The sequence below is a fragment of the Manis pentadactyla genome, chromosome 5 (genome assembly GCF_030020395.1).
Source record: "Manis pentadactyla isolate mManPen7 chromosome 5, mManPen7.hap1, whole genome shotgun sequence".
Lineage (NCBI taxonomy): Eukaryota > Metazoa > Chordata > Mammalia > Pholidota > Manidae > Manis > Manis pentadactyla.
In genome coordinates, this window is record NC_080023.1 from 20,317,911 (window position 1) to 20,344,849 (window position 26,939).

A 26,939-nucleotide genomic window follows, 5' to 3' on the forward strand; every position below is an offset into this window, starting at 1 on the left:
GCTAAAGCACTCTGAAGGAGCAGAGGGCAGAGGGCCCTTTCACTATTTCTACTGCTGATCTACAAAATCTTAGTTGGCAGGGAAATGGAGGAAGAACTAAAGATCTTTCCATCCAACCAGCAAGACAGACAGTTCGAAGAACTCAGACTGGTTGACTTCTGTTGTGGCCAGGCAGCTTGGGCCAAAGGTTGAAAGCAGAACCGGTGAGTTTCATTTCTCAAGACACCCTGTTTTGGCACTGGTCTCTTCATCTTTCCATGTATCCACTTACCCATTTACAAGTCCTTGCCTCTTCAACTTTTTGGAGAGTTTTTATCCCTGGTGAGAAACCAACAACCTCAGATGTCAATCACTAGGATTCAGTCTTGACGTTTTAAGGCCCCCTTAAAAATGCTGTTGGCCACTTGCCAGGGGTGTGCCTCCAGTTGGAAGAAGCCTCCATTTCTGCTTCCTTGCCACTTGGGTTTCCAGGAAACCATTAGGTTCAAAGAACCGTAAGCTTCTAAACCCTCTTATTAGTCTATAAACTGGAGCCTTGAGCACACTTTTACACTCCCTGATAATTGTGTGACAGCAGAGTTATTACTAATTATTTTATGGCTTTGCAACTTGGCTGATGGCTAAGAATTGGTTCTAAGCCAAAATCAAAGAATCATGTGCCTTCCAGATATTTTGAGAAGAGGCATAATCCTTGAATACAGGGAGTAATAGAGCAAAGGTCTAAAGATTTATGCTTGGAGAGGAAAGAGGAAGAGAGAAAAATACCCTTTGAGCACCTACTGTGGGCCTGTGACTTTCTGCATTATTCTTTTTGATCTTCTGCCTAAAAGGTTAGAGTCATAAGCTCATTTTTAATAGATGAGAAAATGGAAGCTCTGAGAGGTTAAGAAATTTTGCACAAAGGCACAGAACTAGTAAGGGTCAGAGTCAAGATTTTAACCCAGAGTCCAGCTAAGTTTGGGAATTGTGAAGAGGTGGGGGAGAGGAAGTATTGATGATGGTGAAATGGACAGAAAGTGGAGATGAAGAGCTTCTGCTGAGGTAAGAAGTGTCTTGGGGCATATGGTGCTAGACAGAGGAGCCAAGAGAAGAGGTGGAAAGTGAAGGGAAATGAAGCCAAATGAACTCTCATTTACCCATTATTTCATTCAACAAACATTTGCAATCCAAGCGTTAATTTTTGTTCAGAGACTTACCTACACAAAGGTAAAGTTGTGGAAGGGGAAGTAAAGAGCTGTCTAGTGTGCGGGTCATCATTGAAACCCACTCATGAGTTGTGTGGAAAGGACCCTTGGCTGTGCTGAGATAAGGGCTACACAGAGGAAGTTAAATAGATGTAGTTCCTGACCTCTCACCCTTGACCTCTGGTAGCAGATTAGCAGAATTCATATCTCAGCTTCCCTACTTCCTAGCCTGGTGATCTTGGGCACGTTACTTAACCTTTTCAGGCCTTTGTTTCCTTACCTGTAAACGGGGATAATAATAATAGTCCCTACCTGACACACTTATTTGGGGGAGCATGGGTTGAATTCTGTGCCTATAGCCTTGGGTGGCTCCTGGGCTATCACCCCCTCACCAACTGGCAGCAGGAGCTTGAGACTTCGGTAATACAGATTCAGCCCACTTCACCCTTAGCACCGTGGCAGCGAAGATGGGGGCAGTGTGTGCTGGCTATCCCTAGAGCAGAGCAGAGAAGAAGGTTGAATTCTATTTACCACATCCATCCCCAGACACATAAAGTCCAGATCTGTGTCTCCTCTTTCTGGGCTGGCAAAATGTGTGGAACCAATCCCCAGAGGGGTTGCAGGGGGACATTCCTTGGTGGAAGGAAGACCCTTAGGAAAGTGTGTCATTATCCCTCTTCTGGGGGACTTTTGGTGTCCCCACCCCCTCGAGGAGGCCATGCCCTGGTGTGCTGTCTCCCGTGCTGGCAGCAGATGCACCTGAGTCTTTGGGCCACAGCCCTGTTCTCAGCGGTGGGTGCTGGTTGACCAGGTCCCGTGAGTAGGGCTGCCTTGGCGTTTGTGCTGGTTTCTGACTGAAAAGATCCTCTGGGCCAGGATGGAAATTTAGTTCAGTTGTGAGGTAGACCCAGACTGGATTCTGGGCTTCACCTAGCATCAAGGATCCTTAGGAGTGTGTGGGGTCCAGGATCCCACTGGGGCATCCTGTGGGGGACCATGGATTGTCTCTCACTCTAATCTGCTTGTTCAAGAGACCCTTGCCCAGCCTGGCCTTTGCAAATGTGGCTTCCTTTACCTCAAACAGCCTCTGTCTCCTTCTTGAGAAAACCCAATCCTTGACTAACCTTCAATCCTCAGCTTATACACCATTTTCCTCAGAAAGCCTTCTGTGATTTCCTCTAGATGGGAAGTTGCTTCATCTGCTGTGTGGTTCCCCTAGCCTACACTTTCCTCTGTTAGGCCGCATAGTATTAAAATGTATTGGTTTGTTTAATGGTATGTTTCTCCTTTCAGACGGTAGCCCTGGAGGGCAGAGATTGGGTGGTATTCATTCCTATAGCCCTAGTGCCCAGGATGGCGGGCTTGTAATAGGCACCCAGGGAATGTTTGTTGGATAGATGAACAAATGATGACCTGGGGCAGGGCGAGTCTCTGGGCCTGAGGTAACAGAGATGGCCTACCAATGTAAAACTTTGGGGAGAAGAAAGGCAGGGAGAGGGCCCCTGAGTACCCCATTTCTGCCTCCTCTACCTAGTGTTAGTTTTTAAGCAGACAGAAGTTTAAGAGCAATGGGTTATTTGAATAGTTTCTTTTTCAAATAAATAGTTATTTGGAGTTCCCAAGCCATGGTCAATGGGGGTCACGTTTATCAGGGTTTGAGTTAAGCATTTCTGGCTACAAGGAGTAAGGATCTCTTTGAGTCCATCCAGAAAAGAAAAAGAGCTGATCTCAGGGCTGTAAGTGTACTGAGGAGGAGGAAAAAATCTCCTGGAAAGGTAAGAACTGGAGCTCCAATGGGGTCCAGGATCCCGGAGAATGGGTCTGTCAGGCATCTGTATCCAAGATGATGTCAGCAACCTCTTGTGTTCAGGAAGTCATGGATCTTTACTTTAGGGTTGCGCCGTCAGTGTGATGGGGCTCTGCCTATGTGCCCACTTCTCTTAGTCTTGTGTCTGATGAGGCTATACTTTCCCAAGAGAGGCTGCCATTGGCCAAGGTCATTGTGTCATGCCAGGCATAGCCATAGGCTTTGGGTCATGTGACCCACTGACTGCCCTGCGGGGTGGGATCCATGCCTGGTCCAATACATTGTGAATGATGAGGGGAAATGCAGGAGGAAGCAGGATCGTTAGGTATAAAATGTGGTCTCCCATGCAGAGAGGAACTGAAGGTAGATGGGCCCGGCATACATGCCCAGGACAGTCTGTTAGACCAACTTCTGCTCATCTTCCACTCCGGGCTCCTCCAGAGGCAAAAGCCACACTACGAATTTCACTGACATAGTCCTCAGTCCCACATCATAAACTTCAGAATGTATTATTTATTGCTCTCCTACAGACTGAATGTCAAGGTGAAAAAGAAATAATTCTAAATCTCACACAAGAGCTTTAGAGATCAATGAGGTAATTTATATGAAATAGTTTTAGCTCCCCAGGAAACAAAATATGGCTTTTTCCCTGGATGGACCCCCATGCCAATAACTTACCCTAGTTAATGAAAAACTCACCTGGCCATACAGACTGTGCAGGCTGCTATCTGAGCTCAGAATGGAATATTCTGACCAAGTGTGGACTTGGTCTAACCATGAGGCAGACACCAGACTCAAGTCCCTTTCATCCCAGGGCAGGGTGTAAATAAATGATAGGCATCATGTTTGGGGTCTACAGATACAATGGCCTCTCTGAATGATATCCGGAGATCATGCCATCACATTGAAACCACAGTTTGGTGGTTTCTAACTTAACTCTAGACCTCAAGGTTCTGTTTTTCTTGTGAGCCTAACTATGTGAGTTACCTAAAACAATGTGAAAATGTTCAGTTGCCAGCACTGAATGGTCCCAGCACTGTGTCTCGTGAACTCTGCACAGTTCTATGTAACTTGTAATTGCTGTATCATGGGTCCATTTATGGAAAAGGAATTGCATTTGTTGAACACCATTTTGCCAGGAACTAAAATTATTCAAAAGAGTTGTTCATGCCTATGCTTTCCGAGCATCCTCTTTGGAGCCCATTCCAGCAGGCTATCGCCTCATCACTCCAGTAGAAATGCTCTGGTTGAGGCCACCAATGACCGAGGTATTCCTACAGCCAATGGCCCATTCTTTTATTCATTTGACTTAACCTTTCGGCAGCATTTGATATCATTTGTCACTCCACTCGTAACACTTTGTCCACTTGGCTTCCAGACCACTGCGTCTGCAGTTCTCTCTCCGCACTGCCGTTCGCCTCGACTAGCCTATCACCTGGTTTTGTCAATAAAACTTTTATTGGAACACAGTCACAGCCATTTGTTTATATATCCTCTATGGCTGCTTTCAGGCTATAGAGGCCAGGTGGCCTGCAAAGCTGCAAATATTTATCATGTAGCCCTTTATGGAGAAAGCTTGCTGACCCCTGGCATTGACCCCTTGGGAACCTTGGTTTTCCTCCCACAGCACCAGCCACTCATAGTCTTCTGTGCATCTTTTCCTCATCTCCTCGACCTCTAAGACCTGGAGTCCTTGAACTCTTCTCTTCTCTGTCTATACTTAGCCTCTGGCTGAGCATAGCCAAATCTATGGGCTGAAAAACCGCGCTGAATGCCAGGCACATATATCCAGCTGCCAACTCAGCATCTCCACTTAGTTGTCCAATAGACTTCTCAAAGTTCAACATGACACACTGAACTGATTTCTTCCCTGCAAGCCTAGCCCTCCTGTAGCTTTTCTCATTTCAGTTAGTGGCAGCTCTGTGCTTCCCGGTGCCCAGCGCAAATACCTGAAACAACCACATCTCTTGACAACATTATTTCAATGGCTTCCAACTGGTCTCTTTCTGCTCTTGCTCCTTCCAGCCTCTTCTCCTTGTAGCAAAGCAATCCTTTTAAAATAGAAGCCAGTCATAGGCTTTTGTTTGCTACTCCACTCACTCACGGCAAAATCCAGATCTTCTTTCCTGCCTCCCTCTCTTTACACCTGTCCTACTTTGTCTCCTTCACACTGGCTCACTTTGCTCCACTTGAGCTGATTTCCTTGTTATATGAACACAGCAAGCAGGCTTCTGCCTCAGGACCTCTGCTCTGCTGTTCTTTCTGCCAGGAGCCCTCTTCCCCCACATAGACATATGACTCACTGCCTCATGTCTCCTTATCACTAACCTGTCCTGATCCTGACCACCCTAAATAAAACAGCAACTTCGCTCCCACAGGTCGGTCCCCTTCTCATCACTGTCAGTTATACTCAGCCTTTTTCATTTACACTTTTGTTGTTCATCTTGTCCCGCTTAGGAATAGGCTCCAAGCAAGCAAACCTTTATTTTGTTCATTCTGTATACCCGTTGCCTAGAATAGGGTTTGGCACATAATAGGTATTCAATAAATATTTAAGTGTCTTTTACTTATTGCAATTCTGCGAACCCTATTTTACAGCTCAGAACATTGAGCGGTAGAGAGATTAAGGCACTTGTACAAGGTCAACTCCTTGTTGACCAACTCTGAGGGGCAGGAGGAAGGCAGAGCTGGAATTTGTACCTGGCGCTATCTGACAGCAAATTCACTGCTCATTTGGCAACTCTGTGTGGTCCTGTCTCTGATAGTTGTTCTGAGGGTTGTCATGTGGAAAGATAGTTGTTCCCAGGGCATAAAGAATTCCAGGAGCTATTGATAATGCATTGTGAGTCTATGTCTTTCTTATCATATTTATATTTTGGGTCTGGCTACTCCCAGGGTTTTGAGTGTGCATTTGCGAGTTCTTCAGGTTGACCCGAGGACATGGTTTCCACTGGTTTCCCCCTCTGATCTACCATCAATATGTGGGCTAGGGATTTGGCAGTCTCATGTGGATAACCAAATGCCTGGACTTTTAAGGTTGTTTTTTTTTTCCCTTTTGCCTTTTCCAATGTTGCTAATGAGCTACAAACATTTTGCCTAAGTGGAGCAGAATAGTTTCTACTAAAGAAAGCTGTGGTAGATTTGAACACTTTCTTTAATCGAAAACAATTGATAATTTATTTCTAAATTTGACACTGACTTTTCCCTCTCTTACTCCTTCCCTCCGTCACACCTTCTTTCCTCCCTCCCTCCCTCTCTCCCTGCCTTCCTTCCTTTTGTCCTCTCTCTCCACTCTGGTTTTCAGAGCTGCAGGGGATCTTCTGCAGTGCTTTCCTTCCAGTCCCGTGATAGTGGAGAAGCTTCCTTCTGAGAGGAAGGGGGCTGGGGTTCCTGGAAGGTGGGACAGGCGCTGCACAAGTCAGGGATCTTACAGCCCAGGCTGTGGGTGGACAGGAGAGTTTAGTTCCCAGCTCCATTGCTGATTTCTGCATGCTCTGCAGAAAGTTCAGCCAACTTCTTCAACGCTTGCCTCTGCCATCTGGGCCAACTCCTTCCCTTCCTGCAGGTCACCCGAAGCTTCCGTGGCCCTCCGTGTTTGGTTCCCTGCCAGTGTCTCCTGCCCCTCCCATTTTCCCCACTTAGGAGGCTCTTGCAGCGCAGAGAACCCGGGGCCTGGGCCTGGGCCTGGGAAAAGCACATTGCCCTCCCTGGGGCCAGGCACATACCAGCGGCCCCAGACAAACAGACTCTTACAGTCAAACTTTGCTCTTGGAGTTTGACTTTAATCTCCTGGCCTTGTCACCTCCACCTTCTTCTAGCCTGCAAGGTTTGGTTTGGTTTTTAATCCGATTGCAAAGTGTGTGACATCTTGAGAGAGTCAGCGATCGCAGTGATCAGGTGAAAGAGCAGGATGTCAGCGAGGGATTACACCTTCACCCAGCCCTGATGCAAAGCTTCCTGTCTGCTCTTGGGCTGTAGCTTCTATTCTTATTTTCAGAGATGCAGTTGATAATTCAAGGGTACTTGTTCATTATCCAGGTCTTAGACTCTCTCCTCTCCTCTTCTCTCCCCATCCCCCATAGCATCTCTCCCTTTGGCCCTTTGACTGATGTTGGGGGCCAAAATGGCAGAGTACCTACAACCCTGCTCAGGTTCAGATTCGAGTCCTGGCTGCACCACATACCTGCTGTGTAACCTTGTGAGAGATGCTCTCTAAATACCAGTGTCCTAAGATGGAGACGGAGAGTCAAAGCCCACAGTTCAGAGGGTCATTGAGGATTAAAAGAGACAGCGCTCCCCCACTGCTGAGCCTGGGGCCTAGTCATTGCTGGTGGTTGATATTAGTATTGGTGAAACAATTGGACTTTCCTCTATAAGATTAGCAGGTATAGAGAAAGACAGTCCCTGAAGTTTAGAGGCCTCCCATGAGATTGGACTGGCAAATTTGAACATAATCAAAGCTGCTGCTTGCTGGGAAAATGTCTAGGTCTAGATTGAAGGGAGTTATTTACTATGTATTATCCTAAGGTATTTAGTGTTGCATCCGTGTTCACAATCCTATGGCCCCCTTTCTTTCTTCACACCTAGAGGCCAGACCCTGAGATTGTCTTTGGGTGAATGACCCAGTCTAGAATCCTGAAGCTTCCTGCACTGTCAGTTCTGTGCTATCCAGGAAGACTGATATCATGGTCTCTGGGAAACATCGTGTGTGCAACCCAATGGGGCTCAGCACACAATGTACGTGATCTTGTTTGCGCTTCATGCATCCGGTGCTGGTAGGACTGTCACCATTTACAAATAGGCACTTGAGGCTCAAAGAGGTTAACTCAATTGCCTGAGGCCACAGTGTAATGGGCCTGCCCCAAGCCCCAAATGTGTCCAGTGCCAAAGCTCAGGCCCTTGCTCACTCCATCCCACTGCTTCCTGCTCATTCCTCAGGAGGCCCCCAGCTTCTATTTGCACTTGGTTGGATCACATTTTCCTTTGACCTCCTGTCCAGGACTTGTATAACACATGAACGAACAAATCGCCTTTGCATTTTCTCTTTTTACAAAACACCTCCCAGTAAAGTCCTCTCAGATCTTACAATCTTCACACTTTCTTGGAGTCACCTTTCATCTGGCCCTCTTTGGTGTTCCTCCTCCTGCCAGGGGCGCTGTACCCTCTCCCGAGGAACAGAGCCAGAGTCTGGCATCCAAGGATCCCTCACTGTTCAGGCCTAGACTTTGAAAACCCCCTTGGGTGCATGTCTGCTGCCAGCAGCTGCCTGAGGGCCCCATCCAAAACCACTTCATGAAAATGTGTGCATGTGGAGCAAGGGTAGGGGTGCCACATGCAGACAAGGGGCAGCAGGTCTGGACTCCCAGCTCCTCCCATATTGTGCAGGAAAGGATCTTAGAGAAATACAAGACCAACATTTAATGATGAGAAAAGGGCTGTGTGGTGAGAATGGGTAGAAGGGGTTGAGCCTGACAGGAGGCAGGAGAAGAGAGGAAAGATCATATGCAGGAGAAGATGATTTGGAGGCAGGCCCCAAACCTAGGACTGGCAGGCCCCAGCCCCGAGCCCTGAGCATGCATGCACCTCATTGGAACCTCATGCCAGGTAGAGCTTTGCAAAGCAAGGAGGATGTTCCACTGTTCTTGCCACTTGACAGGTGAGGAAAGAGGATGCAGAGGCGGGGTGGGGGTGGGAAAGTCTCATTGCTCTGGGGCCAGGGCTCTAGGAGGGGCGTTCACGCCAGGAGCTGCAGGAGAAAGGTCAGATGACTAGCCCATTCTGTCTTCACCCTGAACTTGGGGGTCCCTACCTTTGGAGTGTCAGAACTCTTCGATGCCTTGTTAAATTCAGATTCCTGGGCCTTTTCTCTAGAGATTGGGATTCAATACTTTGGGAGTCAAGACATCTGCATTTTAATGAGAGCCCCTGCAGGTTCGGAAGCAGAAGCCCACAGCACACATTTAGAGACACATCCTAGGTCAACGGGGGTGTGGCTTAGCCAAACCTTAAACCTGTTCCTGGCTGCCAACGCCCTTTCACACTGGGCCTGTCATCAGCTACCACTGGTCACCGCTGGGTCCTCTTGCTCTTGCTGTTTGGACTGAGGGAGGTAAGCAGACAAGCTCGTCCCTGGAGCTGGCCACCTGCCTGAATGGACAGAGAATGTACGGTGGAGAATGTCAGAGTGTGAAGGGCCTTCCCGTGGGGGACCATGTCTACCTGAGGAACAGCCTCTGACTTCAGTCTAGGGAGCTGCAGCAGGAAGTCCTTCGCTTGGAGGTCCAAGATGGGGGGTCTCCAGCTTTGCCTCTTCCACTTCTCTCCCCAAGCATTAATCCCGATCTATGAAATAGTCTAGAGGGTCACTGAGAGTTTCCGTAAAGAAATGTGTGTGGAAATGTTAGGCACTGCACCTGACGAGTCTGACACGGGGCAATCATCCCTCCCCAGACAGTGGCAGACACTCAGAGCCCTCACTGCGTGCCAGGCACAGCCCCTGGCACTGTGCATGTGCAACTCATTTACTCCTCACGGCAAACTTACAGGCAGCTACTATTATTATCTATGTCTTACTGTTCAGGAAACAGCACAGAGATGTGAAGAATCTTGCCCAAGTTTGCACAGCTAAGACCCAGGCCATCTGTCCCTAAAGTTTGGGGTCCTTACCAGTGCCAGTGTGCTGTTCTGACATTGGGGAGATGTCATATATTTTCCCACCCCCTGCCCCGCCCCTAAGCTGTGTTTTTAAAGCATTTATAAACCATTGACCTTTCCCTTTAAATGAAATCTTATAAGGAAATCTAATGTAAAAACAGATACACACAGAGCAACTGTGGTTGAAAAAGGCTTCCTCTACTTCCCCATTCCCCAGCAGCGGAATTCAGATCCCAGAGGGGCTCCACAGGGCACAGGCTGAAAAACAAAACAGAAGCATCACCCAAGTGATGACTCATTTTCACTGGCGCTATGGCTTAAGGAGCTCTTGGAATTTGGGATAGAAACAAGTGATATCTTCCTGACTTCAAGGCTGGGACCTTATCTATCTACTCTGGTAATGAATATGCACGTGCACATACACACACACACACACACACACACACACACACACACACACACACACACACAGCCCAATCAGGGCTAGCCCCTGAGCCAGACTCATCAGCATCCTGCTGTCCTTCCGGGTCACAAGTCTTTTCATCTCAAGAGCTCTGTAAACAAGTAGCCTCATTAATGCCCATTTTACAGATGGGGAAACTCACATCATTGTAATAACATCTCACGGAGACTGGCTTTCATCTGCGGGCATGAAGGACTCTTCATACACTAATTAGAGGTCCTGGAGGAGGATGTCCCACTGTTCTTGCCACTCGACAGTTGAGGAAAGAGGAGGCAGAGGAGGAGTCTAAGGGTTAGGATATTAGAAAGGCACAGCTCATTTCCCAGTCCAGGAACCTGGCTGGCTGAGGAGGCAGATGAGTGTGTATATCAGCAACCAGGGAGGGATGCAGAAGGAACCTGCAGAATATTGAAATACTAATCATGAGAGCTCCTGTGAGTGAATACTCCCTACAGGATAAGCACAGTTCCTGCAAACACCGTAAATCACAGGGGTTTTTTGTGTGTGGGGGGGATGTTTGGGGCAATTGTTAAGCATTTTCCGGCACACCTCTGCTTAGCTGGTGAAGTATGGTGCCAGGGGCCCTTGCCCCTGGTTGAGGCCTGGGGCAACCTAGATGTGATCTATTATTTAACCTGGCGATGGAAAGGAAGGTGGTCGTGAAGCCATCACAAAAAAACATGACAGTTGGATACAGGGACAAGAAAGAAGCTGTTTGCCTTCATGGTTTTGAGCCAGGTTTTCCAAGGGTTTGGAAAATAAGTGGATCTGGCTGCACCTGGGAGATTTTAAAAGGTGCTTATACTAGGGCTCAGCCCTCATTCTGATTCAACTGACCTAGAAGGGGGTCAGATGTGCCTATGCCCCAAAGTACCCCTGGAGGGAGAGTAACTGTTGTAAACCTTTGCAGCTCACGTTGTGGTCCAGCCCTGCACTCACCACCCTCAACAACCCCAGTGTTGGAAGCTTGCTAAAAATGCAGGTTCTCTCACAGACTCCAAGAAGAGACTAGCGGTTACCAAACAGGAGGGGTGTGGGAGGGTGGGTGGGGAGGAAGGGAGAAGAGAATTGAGGGGTATTATGTTTAGTACACATGGTGTGGGGGATCACGGGGAGAACAGTGTAGCACAGAGAAGGCAAACAGTGAATCTGTGGCTTCTTACTACACTGATGGACAGTGACTGCAATGGGGTATGGGTGGGGACTTGATAATATGGGTAAATGTAGTAACCACATTGTTTTTTCATGTGAAACTTTCATAAGAGTGTATGTCAATAATACCTTAATCAAAAATTTAAAAATATATGTTAGTTACACACTCAAAACAAAAATGCAGGTTCTTCACCCCCTCAAGGTCCACTGAATCCAAATTTGTGTCCCAAGCGTTTCTCAAACTTTAATATGCCTACATATTACCTGGGGGGCTTGTTAAAATGCATTTTCTGATTTTGATCTAGATCTTTCTGAATGCTGAGATAGGGTTCTGAGCCCAGCAGGGTGTCAGTGTGATGATAACGGACTTCTGACTTCTACAATGACTTGGAACTTATCAGCCACTTTCAGTGACTTACACATCTTGCCTAACTCTTATCCTCATGCTGCCCTGCAAAGCAGGTGGGCCAGGCACCATCAGCACCACTTTCGTAGTTCAGTTTTATAAACAGGAGTCTGAAGCTTGGAGCCACAAGGCCACACTCAAGGCGCTGCAACTAGTGTGTGGCCACATCAGGACTTGCAACTCCAGTTATTCTGGTGTCAGACACCACACTACACTGATTAGGGTCACAGGGTTCTTGTAACTGTGTGCTAGTTGAATGACAGATGGTCGCAGTTTGAGGTCAGTGGTGCATCTTTGCACAGTAGGTGGACAATAAATATTTTTGGAATGAATTAATGAATAAGAAGGCAACTTACATGAATTTATACCCTTGCAGTGTAAATTCCTGTCACCCTGACTTCACTCAGCAATTATTTCTGTGAAGGGAGAAGGCAATTAGATTGTGTGAGGGGAAGAAGGGGGTTGTTAGAAAGTGGTTCTTGACCCTGACAACACAATGGAATCTTCTAGGGAAGCTTAAAAGATAGCCACTCCTGTGTCCCAGCCCCAGTGATTCTGATTTCACCCATCTGGGCTATGTATTGAGATGTTTTAAAACCACCTAAGGGATTATAGTGTGCAGCTGAGATTGGGAATGTCTTTCCATCTCCCATACCACATGGCCACAGGCTTATACCCTGAGTGGAGACAGTCTTCTGACTGCTCAAACATCTCTCCCTAGGCCCTGGAATCCACCCATTATCCCTGGGCAGCCTAGCAGCAAAGACTACCTGGTGGGAAAACATGCTCTTTTGGAATCCCAACCTGCAACCTCATTTAGGGCTGCCAAATCTAGCAAATAGAAATATAAGGTACCCAGTTAAGTTTGAATTCCATGTAAGTAACAAGTGATTATTTTAGCATAAATATGTCCCATGTATTATGGACGGCACACTTATACTACAAAATTATTAATTGTTGATCTGAAATTCAAATTCGACTGGGTGGCCTATATTTTGTTTGACAACCCAGATTCTCATTCCCAGCACCCAGGCCTTCCAAAATGAGGGTATCTGAGGTGAGGGTGCCTCGACCTGATTTGGGGTGTTTAGTTTTGTTAGATGAGACTGCTAACAAAGATTGGTTTTCAGGATCATCTGTTAAAACTGCCCCAGATGGACAGACACAACACCCTCCTTGTCTTCTTGGCTGGCAGTAAGCTTTCCACGAGTATATGTCATGTCAATGAGCACCCCGTCTCCTCTCCCTGGCACCAGGCAGTGTACACCCATGAGGTACCCCAGCTAGAAACTGGAAGCCCAGAATTTGAACATGGAAGGATTTTTTTTTTCCTGGAACCAAGTAACACAACCCAAACAGCTATATATAAAAATCTGGTAGAAATATCGCCAAGAACACTTTCTAAGAAAGTTGGCTGTGCGTTACGTTGACTTACATATGCAGCGGGCGCTCACACTGCAAACCTACCACGAATGGTGTCGAATAAAACTAATTGCCAAGTGAAGTCAGGGTGGCAAGAATCTACAGTGCAAGGGTAAAATCCGTGTAAGTTGCCTTCTCATTCATTAATTCATTCCAAAAATATTTCTCGTCCACCTACTTTGCAAAGATGCACCGCGGAACTCAAGCTGCTCCCATCCAGTTAGGGGAGGCAGATGAGTGAAGGCAATTAGAACGCAACAGGATGAACGCTTCGATGGGGGTAAGTGCAAGGCGCACCGAGGAGCTCACGTAGGGGTTGGGGGCAGTAGGCTCTCTAAGGAAGACCTGAAGCACGGATATGAATTAGCAAGATGAAAGGGTAGGAAGAACAGAGGACTCCGGGCAGAGAAAATAGCACGTGCCAAAGCTAGGCAAAGGAAGAGAACATTGCACCTCAGGAAACTGTAAATTGTGGTGGGTAGCTAGAGGATATGAGACTGGGGAGCTGAGCAGGGGGCCAAAGAGGGCATTAGTAAGCCTGGAATTTGGAGTGAAGGAGAGTCGTGGAAGGGTATGTAAGCAGGAGAAGTATATGGCAAATCTGCCCTGGGTATAGTATGGAGGTTGCTTTGGGAGGGGTGAGCTGGGAGTCCGGGAGACCAAGTGGGAGACTGGTATAGACATCCATGTGAAAGGTGATGGTGGCCCTGCCTAGGCGGAGGCAAAGTGGTGGAGAGGAGTGGCTATACTATAGAAGCTGTATGGAGGTAAGGACCACAGGGCTTGGGAAATTCCAAGGTGAGGGCACGCGAGGGGCAGCACTAGTATGGCTTCTGGGGTAAGACATGCATCTGGCTCTGTAGGTGCCCAAGATAATATCCAGAACTCACCCAGGCCCTGAGCTCCAGTCTTGAAGACCCAATGTACTTCTTGACTGTATGGATGACTAACAGTCTTCATGGGTGACTAACACCCCTTTGGATGCCATTGTAAGGGAAGAAAAGACTTTTTCCTCTACCCTCTTAGGTTCATAACCTGGGGGTTTGTAAATTAAATTGATGAAAGACAGATTAATAGGAGAAAAGGTATACAAGTTTTATTTTTTGTTAATGTCTTAGTTATTATGTATAAATAAGGGTCTCACAGAAAAGGAAGGTGGTTGAGCCTGAGAGTTTACTCATCCTTTTAACAGGGAGTGAAGAATCTGTGGGGAAGTGATGATACAAAGGAGAAGGGTTGAGCCTTCTAGGGATGATAGTTGTAGGAAGGCAAGGTAAACATATAGGGGACACTGATGGAAGATAAGGGCTTTTCCAGTAAGGCTTGTTTATGCAAATTCAAGTTGGTACCGTCTCTGGAGATAAGAACCATCTTTCTAGTACAGGAGAGGGGAGTGGGAGCACCTTTAAAGAAGTACATTTATGCTCTGTTAGAAAGCGGGTGAGCTTTTTCTGTGTCTGCAGTTTCTCAATTGCCTTCAGCTCAAAATAATTCTTACACCAGAGTGTTATATTTTGGGGTGGCATCTTCTGAGCCCTTTCATGGCCAATATGGAAGTCTTGGCCTCATTTTCTTCTCTCTGCTCTGGGTCTCCCTCCCCTCTATCCCTCTTTCTTCCCTTTTTTCCTCTGCTTTAATCCCAGTCCTGCACCTGTCTGACCTGAGGGCTGTTGTCACACAACAACTCTGGACCTTAGTTTCAGTACAGGGGAGGCACTAGTGAATTTTCTCCAGCTCATCTGGGCTTTCAGTTCCAACAAATGGGGTTTGATCCTGGCTCTCCTGTTGCTGCTACATTTTTAATCAGAGCTCTTTGAGCCCTAGCAACCCATGCATAGAATGAAACTGATAATAGTATCTACCTTATACAGATTTTGTAAGGAGATAGTCTGTTTAGCATAATGCCTGGCACATAGCTCCCAATACATGTTAGCGGTTAAAACATGATAAATTATCATAATGTGTTAATAATAGCCATTATCATTATCTATGCATTAGTAAACGTGGTAAGTGGGGAAGTGAACATAGCAATAACTAACACTCATTGAGCACCTGTGCTGTGTCAGGAATGTTTCTACACTTTACACTGTTCATGCTGTGCGTATAACTCCTTGAGGTGGGCTCAGTAATCTTCATTTTATGTCAAGGAAGCTGAAGCACAGAGAAGTTAAGTAACTTGCCAAGGTGACACCACTAAGAAGCGGCAGAACCTGGCCTTTGAACCCAGGAAGTCTGGCTGTGAGGACCGCGCTGCTAGGCAGTGTGTGGTACGTGGGCCAATCACAGTGCACTCTGCATCCTACTGCCTCTCTGCTTGTTCTTCGGATGAGCATTTCCTCATCCAGGGAAAACAAGTTGACATTCATTTAGCTTAGGTTATTTTCTCCACCAATAACTCCAAATAACCCAGATCTGTGTTACTCAAACCGTGTTTGAGTACACGTCTACCACACCTGTAGCAGTAACATGCGATGGATGTATTGCCCTCAAAGTGGTCAAGTGAGTTTGGGAAATGCTAGACTAAGCACAGGTTACTAGTTAGTAAACTGGAGGACTTCTCAGGGACTTAAAAGTGCTTGTGAACACTGTGAATCTCTGGGTGGGAAATAGGTGAGCAGGGTTTCTTTGACGCAGATAACTGTGGAATCCTTCCCTATTCTCAGAACATCCCACAGGGCTCATGTTCCATGGAACACTCTTTGGGAAATACTGAGCTGGGTGCTAATGATGAAATAGGATAATAGAGAGCTGGGAAGTCTGAAGAGGAATGGGGCAGTTAAAACCTGTAGTTTAAGATAATGTAACAGCTTGGTAGGGTGATAGCTGGAACCTCGAATTATGTATATAAATGTTCTACCACTGTGTTGTACACTTGAAACTAATGTAATGTAATACTGTGCGTCAACTACCCTTCAATAAAAAATAATAATTAAAAAAAAAAAAAAAAAAACCTGTAGTTTGTCAGTAAAAGCCAGAAGTTTGAAATCAGTTCAAAGAGAACAGGAACTCTAAGTTACAGGCCACAGACAAGGGCAAACTGGGACGTGCATTTTGTTTGACCCTCATTATTTAAAAAAAAAAAAGGTGGAGGAAATTTTGCATATATATTCCGTATCAGAGCATTGATAACACTGGGCTCATCTTCCTATATGACAATAATTAACTGCCCTGTTTCAATTAGGAAACATGTTCCAATTTGCCACAGTCCTTACCACTCCCTAACATATTATAATTGGCCCACTTCTATCATTTATATTACCTGGGAGAATTGAGTTTGTAACCCCTGGTCTAATTGTATTTGATAAATCTCACAGAAACTGGAAAAGGAGTTTATAACTACCACTCAGGCATTTATTTTTATAACTGTTTCTTTTTTCTCATTACAAAAGTTACTCATGCTGATTCTAGAAAACTTAGAAATACAAAAAAGTATAAAACATGAAACAATGGCGTGAATATAACCATGATTCAGAGATACTTACTGTTATCTTCTAGTATATTCCTTCTCATATTTTTTGTTGCATCTACATACCTAAGTTTTCATCATATTTAGGATCATACCACATATGCAGTTTGTTGTATTCCCATATTCAGAAGACTTTCTACTAGCTACTAAGTATGGTACATTCTACTATATTGTAATAGATGATTTTCTAAGAAAACTCATTTTCTTAAAAATTACTTACAATGGGACCAGAGAAGTTAAGGGCTAGAAAGTTTTAGAGCCCCAATAAAGGTATTTTTCCTGCCAGAATGTCTATCTTAGAGTTGGTTTTTATAGTCATAAAGCCCAGCTCTAAAAGTTAAGTGCTACTGAACAAATCCAACATTAGATTGTTCAAAGGTGACTCTCATAAAAAAGAAACATGTCAAAGTGCATGGGAAAGACTTGAATGTTATTGCACTAAATGTGAGAATGGAAAAAGCAACTTTTCTAAATTCATGTATGAAAATTTTATATAATATATAAATGTAAAGACTTATGTAGCTGATATAATAAAGGTATGAATAGACATTTGGCTATTTCATCCCCATTCCTTAAAGTTTACATCTTCAGGTTCTCGAAACCCTTGGAAAAATTGGAGATCCACTTATATTGGGGGCATACATTGTCATTGTCTTTGGCATTTTATTTACAATCCTAGCATCCTGTAAGTGAGGGGCCCTTGGCGGTCATCCAGGTAACTGTCTCCTTGAAGAAGGAGTCTCCTTCACAATCACACAGTGACTGTCCATTGTCAGCATGAAGGCCTCCTGTGGCAGGAAGCCTGGTGCTTGAGAGGCGCGACCAGAGCTTGTCACTGAGCCGTTCTTCCTCATATTGAAGCCAAGCACCTTCTGTTGACTTCCACCCAGTCTCGCAATCTTACTCCCCAAGTTGAAGTCTAATTCTTTTCCATATGACAGTCTTTCAAGTATTTTGAGAAAACTATTTTGTCTAGCAATCTTTTCTTTTCTCAGCTAAGCATCTTTAATTTGTTTGTTCAAGTTTATTTAATGTATCATAGTTCACAGACATTTCTAGAAACTAAGAATAACTTGAGAGTTACATAAAATTTAAAAAGGAGTTAAATGAATGTGGTTTTGTATCTGAACAAGGCAGGGAAAGGGAATCTGGCCCATAGGAGGTGTCTTTTATTCGTCTCAATTAATCCTCATAGATACCCAATGAGACACAGTGTTGACAAGACTTACTCTTCTGCAAGTGACAGAAAACCCAATTCAAACTGGCTTACACAAAACAAATAAACAAGATCAATAAGTAATTGAAAATCTTAGGAGTTGATTTTTGACTTCGGTATAACTTGATCCAGGAACTCAAATAATGCCACTAAGACTTGGTTTCTTTCCACCTCGCAGCAATGCAGTCTTCTGTATGGCTTTCATCTTTCAAAAATGTGATGACTCCAGGCTCAATCCTTCTAAGTTCAAGGTCAGTGGGAAGGATCCCCTGAAGTTTCAATAGGAGTCTCAGTGTATCTCATTGGCTCTAACTGCATCATGGGCCTGCCTCTGAACCAATCAGCGGTTGGCCTGGGGACATGGGTGATCTTGCTACCAAGGCCTGAGATCCATGTCCACCTCTGAAGCCAAGGGTGAAGGCCCCACCCAAAATGCATGAGTATGAGTGGGGGAGAGGCAGTTCCCCAAAAGGCAATCAGGGTGCCGTTATCCACAGAAGTGGGAATGGAGCACCAAGTCAGCCATGTCCACTTACTATTTTAATCTCATTAGAGTCAAAGGAACTAAAGCTCAGAGACAGGATGCTGTTTGTTCAAGGTCACACACACAGACAGTGGCAGGACAAGGATTTATGTGTGCTCAGTTGCAAAGCTGTTCTTTCCCCCACCACAGTGTCTGGGGAACTTACCCTGACTCCAGCTGAACCATAGCAAATGCATCTCCACTTTTTATGACTCAGTAACTTTGGGTGACAGAGTAACTAATTTTAAGTCCTGGTGATTGATAAACTCTCCTGAATCATTTGAGCTAAGGTAGACATTTAATCCAGAATTTCTGGCTGAGGTGTTGGAATTTCTCCACGATTAGTCAGTGAGCTTGTTGACATTTTCCCAGAACTGAGAGGACCTACAGCTAGGACTTCAGAAGCCAATCACCCACTTCATCAGAGTATTCATTTGCTGGCAGCAGGTCTGGTGCTGTCTGTCATGGGGCCTTTTCTGTCATGGACAACCTCGATGGTGGATCTGGGGACACCAGAGTAGAACCCTATGATGACGTGTTCCAGGGGTGAGATTTGCTTGGCTAGTGTGCTGTTGAAAGATGTAAATGTGAGGGCCTCTGTTACCATGGGCCCTGGTCCCTATTTTCAGTACAGCGTCTTACACAGTTCTCTAACTTGTCTGTTCTGAAGACATTAGAAATGCCACTCCCAACAGATCTAGGAAGTTAAACTATGTCCCTTATCAATAGCAGAAAAAACTGTGATGGAATCATGCATGAAATATATTCATACATGGAATATCATCCAGCCACTTAAAATAATTAAACGAGGCAACCAAATATTGGTACTGGCCAATCTCAAAACCATAACATTGAGCAACAAAAAAAGTTTTAGGAGGACACATGCAAAATTATGCCCTGTGTAAGGCTACATAAGAAGTAAAATATAAACACATGCATAGACATTTTATGATGGAGATCCTTAGGGTAAGAGAAAGGTGCTTCATATGGTAAAGAGGAAATGGGGCATCATCAATTTTTTTTTAATGTTTTATTTCCTAAGCTGAGTGTTTATTTCTTAAAGAGGGATGTTTGTCACATTATTCTCTGTGTTTTTTTCCTAATAAAATATCTGATAATATTTGATAATGAGACACCTTCCCTCCCACTGATGGTGAAGTTTCTACCTTTCGTATGCTGTACCGATCAGGAATCAGCGGCCAGGATATAATGCATTCTAGCTCCCTAGCTAGCTCAGGCTGAAGATTCACGGGTGTTTACAGAATCACTCAGGAGGCTGCAGGTACCGTGCTGAGCTTTCAGGAATACCTTGGAGAGCCACAGTGCAGGACGAGGGGGCACCAGAAGGATCTGTCTTTTACAATCAGGATGCTGCCAGCTGGGTTGGGAAGAACACCATGGAAAGACCAGACTCCACAGCAACGGCACTGGTCAGGAGAAACAGTGGAAGCAGCAGAAGTGTGGCCTCCCCTTCACTGCTTCCTTCTGGGTGGTGGAACCTCCTGGGCATCTGGGAATCGTAGTTCTTAACTTGCCAGACTCACAAGTGGAGGAAGACATGCAAGGAGAATATAGGGATTGTTAACCTACCATATATATTTTTTCTTTTTCATTTTTTATTAAGGTATCACTGATAAACACTCTATGAAGGTTTCATATGAAAAACATTGTGGTTACTATATTCACCCATATTATCAAGTCTCCCCCAAACCCCATTGAAGTCACTGTCCATCAGTGTAGTAAGAGGCCACAGAGTCACTACTTGTCTTCTCTGTGCTGCACTGTCTTCCCCATGACCTTCCCACACCATGTGTACCAGTCATAAAACCCCTTGACCCCTTCTCCCTCCCTCCCCACCCGCTCTCTCTCACCCCTCCCCTTTGGTAACTGCTAGTCCCTCCTTGGAGTTTGTATCCGCCATGTTTCCTACAGGAGCCAGGTCATTCGATCACATAATATCTTACAGCCCCAGCACTACCTGGCCCCAGCCCTTCCCTCCCAACCTTACTCCTCTTCTGACTTCCTACCCCGAGCTTCCATAATTGACTGGCAGTTAGAGGATTCAGTGAAGAACAAGAGGCGGTTCGTCAAGCATTCTTATAAAATGGCAGGTTAATGCATGTGGGACCCAGGCAAAGAATTGCAAAAATTCATTAGACCTGGAAAATATCTAGGGTCACAGAGGACTAGAGTCAGCGAGGAGGTCCCAAGGGGAAGGTGGAAAGCTCAGTTTTGGATTTAGACCACCTCAGGCCATTTTTGATGGCCTCATTGCATATTAAAGGATGACGTTCTGCAAGTTCCTTAATCTTCCTGCCCTTCAGTTCTCTTACATGCAAAATAGGGTGTTTATTATAATAATAAAACCTCCCTCCTGTGCTGTTGTGAGGATTAAAGGATAAAGGAATAACCAAAGGAGGAAACACAAACAGTGCTTACCTCACACTGGCCTAAGTACAGCATATATCTTACCTCACTTAGTTTCACACCAGCGCTGGCAGTGGCTTCTTTTGTTGTTCCCATCTCACAGATGTGGAATCTGAGGTTCAGACCTGACGGTCTGGTATCAGACTCTGTGCTCATGATCGCTGTATGATGCTCCACTCAGGATACAGCACTTGGTGAGACCAAAATAATGCTTAGCTGCTAGTACCTGGAAGAGCATTTAGAGAGAAAGGTGAGTGTGGGAACCAATACTGAATCTCATCAAATGGCAAAAATGTGCTACCTGTGGGTTTGGGGCTAGCGCACAGCAAGTCTAAGTGCTCCTGAAGGCAGGTGTGTTATTTATCGATGTGTGTCCCTACCTCCAATGGGGACAGGGGCAAGTGAAAGGAAGAGGCTACAGCAGAAGCGGTGGTGACCTTTCCATCTCTTTAGAAGGAAGACACCCTATTTCAAGAGGCAGCAGCCCACCTCTGCTGCCTTGGTGAAGAGGGAATCTATTGGAAATCTGGGGAGACTGTCACAATCAGTGTTTGCCCACAGGTGCTGCCTGGGAAGACGCGTAGGAGCAGAGGAACCCAGGCAGGGATGGTCAGTATCCGTTGCTTCTCCTGCTGAGAGGCACTGTCACAGCTGCCCCACGAGAGCCCCTCACCACCCCTTCGTCTCCTGGGTGGGAGCATCCAGTGGTATGCATAGGTATGCCTGGCACCTGGCTGCAGGGGCGTGGCAAGTACCAGGGGTGTTCAAGTCTGACCAGACAGTGCTGCTTCGGGAAGCTCCTGAGCCTGCAGCCGCCTTCCCATTGTTTACCAAGGGAATCTGGTGAGGGTTAGAAAAGTGTTAAGGACATATTAACACCCAGCCCAGCTGAGACTTTCTCTCCTACCAATTATGTATAAAATGCTGAACTGCCAACTAAGAAATCTTTCAAATAAATGCATTTTATTAAATTCATCAATGACTACATATCTTTGAAGAATAGCAGTAGCTAGATAGGAAAGAAGTACCCACTCAGTCTTCAGATGATGAATGCTTGGTGAATATACACATTAGAGGACAGGGACTTGGTCTGTCTTACTCCTATAGGGTGGGGAGTTGGAGGATCTGAGCCCCAAGCCCCCATGACTTTCATACCCACCAGGCAGGACCAGCTATAGAATTTGCAAGGCCCAGTGAAAAAGGGAAATGTGGGGACCCTCACGAAAAACTTAAGAAATTCAACTTAGTGACAGTAGAATGTTAAGGAAAGTATGAGGACCCTCTCAGTGTGGGTCCTGTGATGAGGGGATCCCCCCAAATGGGAGTGCAGTTTGGACGTTGGACAATGGCCACTCCCCTGGGATGCCCTTTTTTCACTCTAAGAAGTTAGCTGACAGGGTGACAAGTGATTTCTTTGGGGTGTCACAACACAGGAAGGTCAAAGCGCTTCCTATGGTCCCTCTTCACTTCCTCTACCTACAAGCACTGAGCATTTTATCACTGTGTGGAGCACTGGGAAAGACATGCTTCTAACTTTCAGGATGCTCATGGACTGGTGAGGGAGACAGTTTTACAACTAAAATACAGTGACTACAGTGTGATCCCTTACAAAGGAGGTGAGTGAAGGGGCATTTTAGAGAAGGGCCTCTAGCCAGCCTGGGGAAGGCAAGAAAGGGTCCTCAGTGCCCCTTCCAGTGGGCAGCCAGGGTTCTGATTATCTTAGAGAGTCACACTGGCACAGGGTGGAGGTTGCATTTGTGGGAGGCCAGGCTGGCACTAGGGAGGCCGGACACAGTCCCGTGCTCACAGTCCTGGTGAGATGTACAGGGACCCGAACAACAGCCACGGTACCTGGCACTCCTCTTGGAGAGGAGGCCGGGAGCCAAGCATTAGCTCAGAGATACAATCAACTGGGTTTGGTAATTGATTGGAGGTGGATGGGTATTAAAGTTGAAAGAAAATCCTAATACTAATTGGCTTCTGACTTTGGGCAGATACATGGACGCAGGTGGAAAGCCAGTTTGGAGGGAAAGATTATGTCTATTATGAGTAATTTTGTAAATCAGCAAAGATATGGGGAGAGCTACATATCACTAAGTGCTTTTCTGACTTTCACATCACACCTCTCCTTCTTCCCCACCAGGACCCTCCCCAACAAAAATCACCAGTAAACAAAATCACGAAGGAATCACCACGGTCTTCAGTAGAAATACACCAAATTGGAAAGCTAGGAAGTAGAATTAAGCAAATACATGAGTTATTCCACCTCTGAAGCAATGAAAACAACTCAACATGGGAAAAGAAATGTAGGGTATATAATTGTTTCTAGATCTGTAATCAAGGGCAATTGTCCTAATACAAATATGTTTTCTAAAAGTAGAAATAACTTCCTTGGCTTTTATCACAAGTGCATTAACTTACTTATTTATGCCTTTAACAGACTGTAATAAATGAACTGAGATACTTAAACTAAAACGTGGGTGGGTGGTTGGCGGTGGGGGGAAGGATCCTCTTCAAGTTCAGCCAAGTCTTTAAATTAAAAAGAAATACCCTAATGGGTGAATTGCTTAATAGTCACCCCATGTGCACAACACAGGTCCTTGAAATGATTAACTGGAGGAAAAGATGGGTGGCAGCCCATAGCATTCCCCTTGTTTAGAAAGCATTTGGGGCAGACTCCATAATGCAGTTTAAAATAGCTCCTAATCAGATTCTGATTTGGGGAGCTGTAAGGATATGGCGCCCCAGCCGCATCACTGGGCGGTAATTGGCATTAAGCTCCACCACGTCCACTTCCCATTTCACACTTTGTAGACCCCTTTGTTCCACCTCAGCAGTGATGGAGGGAAACTATTCAGTTATTCATATATGCCAAATCACACCAGGTACTCTCAGGGGAAAAATACTCCTTTGATAGAACTTAGCCAGTGAATTCCTGTCTGTTGACATTTTCAAGTCACCCAGAGTTGGTCTTAAAGTCAATCCCTCTGTCCTGCCCTGCTGTGATGAGGACTGCAACACCTTGGGTTGCCACCTCCGAAGCCATGTGCTTTCCTTGGCATGGCTCTGGGAGATGGTGCTGGAACTGCAATACTGGGACACCTCATTCGCCGAGCTACTGCTTCTTAGCTTTCTTTCCTGGATTCCATGGGAGGTTGCTGTGTTGGCAGGGGGAGATCAGGAGAGAGATTTTTCTTCTGACCTGTTAAATGATTGGATAACACACTTTTCATATTATTAATTGCTCATGATTTTGCTTTTTAAGAATTCCCACCTGCAAGGCTGGGCAGCTGGGGAGGGTGAATTGCACAGTGGGGCCTGATGACAGAGTTCCTTCCTTTCGCTGCCTTGCACATACTGGCTTCTCTCAGAGGCCAGAAGTCTAGTGGCACATGTGGCTCCTTCAGCCACAGGGTCCTAGCTGCCTGAGTCTTCGTATGTGGGAATTGCTATTCTTATTTCTTACAAGAACCTGTCTCTATGCTTTGAACCAGCCAAACCAGACTCCTCTCTAGGACAATATTTGATTAGGAATGTTTCCATCTCATGACAGGCCATGCTCTAAGGATTGAAGAATGACCAAATTGATCTGGCTTCTAAAAACTTAATCAAGCATCTTCCTAAATGGGATTACTCACATTCCTGAGGCATGTGAAGCAGAACTGGAATCTGCTCCTACATTTTAGCTGGAAGCTGGTGAAAGTTTTTTTACCAGCCTCTTGGGGAAAATGCCAGATGTCCACATGGACAAAGAAGTAACCTTCCTAGGAGGGTTGGCAGTTGGAGTGCACGAATGGAGTCACAGGTTGTACTTTGGAGCCGGAGTGGGACAGTTACTGGCTCTGGAGGTATCATTGAGAGGCTGCTTGTCACATGGCTTTTGTCAAAGTGTCAGGCCATGAAAAGCCTGGGCCCTAGAATTTCTGGGTAAGTGGGTGTAGAGCTAGGGCTAAAGCAGCTTTAAACCTTCTGCTGAATGAATGACAGTCATTGTTTGTCTATTAACTCCTGGGCCTGGGTGCAGATCCATGATTGCTAAACCAGGGAGAATAGAAAGGCCTTCTCCACTGAGAGCCACTGACCCATTGCGGATGTATTTTCTGGGTCTTATTTGGACAGGCTTCAGATTGACTATGTTAACCCAAGTAATGCAAAAACTTCCTTCCAGAAACCAGAACTCTTGGATTTACTCAAATGCCTTTTCGGCAAAGGAATGTGATTGTTTTGTTTCCTTTTCCTCATTCCAGGGAAGCTGGTCAGTGGCTCCCTAAGTCAAGGTTGGAAGGGGCATCTCTGGGAGATGGGAGGGTGGGATGCAAATGCAGGAAGAGGGGTGTGATCTGCAGTGTTCCTTCTTCAATGAGAACTTTCATGGCCACCCAATGTGATATATCCACTACCCCAGGTACTGTTTACTGCATCATTCTGATATATTTCCGTATGTATTATAGTACCTATTTTTACCTAAAATTATCTTGTTTATTAAGTATTTAAGTTTAAGTTTTCTTCCCCACATAGAGTGTAAACTCCAGTGGAATAAAGATTTCATCTGTCTTGTCCCCCCTCTGTCCTCAGCAGTGAGACAGTGACTAATCTATGGTAGGTGCTCAATAAATATTTCTTGAATGAATGTATGAATGCACTGGGTGTGAACATCCTACAGAGTTTCATATTTTTAAAAAAGTTTAGTCATTTAGGCTAGAAATATTACTAAAATGAATTATTTGGTTTTATGCCTTTTGTAGATGGAAGATATCAGAAAATCAGACCTACTCTGAATGATCCAGGACATCATCATGAACAATGGTTATTATATTGGACTTTCATCCAGATCAACTGTAACACAAATCATTTGTGATTGTTGAATTTTTGGCTCTGCATTTTATGGCTTTTCTCTCTTCATGTTTTCCAGGCTATCACCTCTTTCTTTCTGTCATCAAAGACCTATCATTCTCCTACTCTTTATTTATAATTTTGATGAAACTGAATAGTTGAGCTTTGGAGAGATTAATATGAAATACAAGGCTATGCCTGATAAATAAGGGACTGTCTTGGCTACATAAGTATTAAAACATCCTTGGTGGCATTTATTTAACTTAATTTAACAATTTTTTCTGCCTCTAGTTTGTGGAGGACAAATTAGGGGTATTTTGGTTCAAGCAACAGAAACTAAGGTTGGTTATCTAAAGAGAAAATGAGACATTTTTGAGCCCTGTGGGGGCACTCGTAGAATGGAAAGGATTGTATATTACCAAGGACCTATAGTTTACACAAAGAAATTAGGTTAAAAATAGTTTAGTACTCTGAGAACTATAAGACATCATAGATAAAAGAAATTGAAGATGACACAAATAAATGGAAAGATATGCCATGCTCATGGATGGAAGAATTAATATTGTTAAAATGTCTACACTACTCAAAACATTCTACAGATTCAGTGCATTGCCTATCAAAATACCAATGGAATTCTTCATAGAACTAGAGCAAATCATCCTGAAATTTTTATGGAACAAAAAAATACCCTAAATAGCCAAAGTGATCTTGAGAAAGAACAAAGCTGGAGGTATCACGGTCCTGGACTTCAAACTATGCTACAAAGCTATAGTAATCAAAACAGTATGGTACTGGCACAAAAATAGACATGTAGATCAATGGAGCTGATTAGAGAGCCCAGAAATAAACCTACCCATGTATGGTCAATTAATTTTGCATATTTGACAAAGTAGTCAAGAATGTACATGGGGTAAAGAAAGTCTTCAATAAAAGGTGTTGGGAAAACTAGACAGCTATAGGCAAAAGAGTGCACTGGACCACTTTCTTACACCATACACAAAAATGAACTTGAAATAGATTAAGTACCAAATGTAGGAACTGAAACTGTAAAACCCCTATAAGAAAACATAGACAATAAACCCTTAGGCATTAGCCTTAGCAATTTTTTTTCTGGATATGTCTTCCTAGGCAAGGGAAACAAAAGCAAAAATAAACAAAAGGGACTACATCAAACTAAAAAGCTTCTGCACAACAAAAGAAACCTTTGACAAAACAAAAGGCAACCTACTCTGTGGGAGAACATATTTTCAAATTAAATATTCAGTAAGAGGTTAATATAAAAAATATACGAAGAATTCATAAAATTCAACACCAAAGAAAAAAGAAATTTAATCTGTTTAAAGAATGGGCAGAGGACTGATAGACATTTTTCCCAAAAAGACATAC

At 44.8% G+C, this 26,939-nt stretch overlaps 1 long non-coding RNA gene across 1 annotated transcript; it reads left to right on the plus strand.

Annotated features, from left to right (window-relative positions):
• On the plus strand, positions 1–26,518 carry LOC118920107 (uncharacterized). Its single transcript, XR_005027766.2, has 3 exons — positions 1–203; positions 25,239–25,319; positions 25,466–26,518. It is a non-coding gene; the product is annotated as an uncharacterized LOC118920107 (long non-coding RNA).
• Positions 26,519–26,939: the final 421 nt, after the last annotated feature.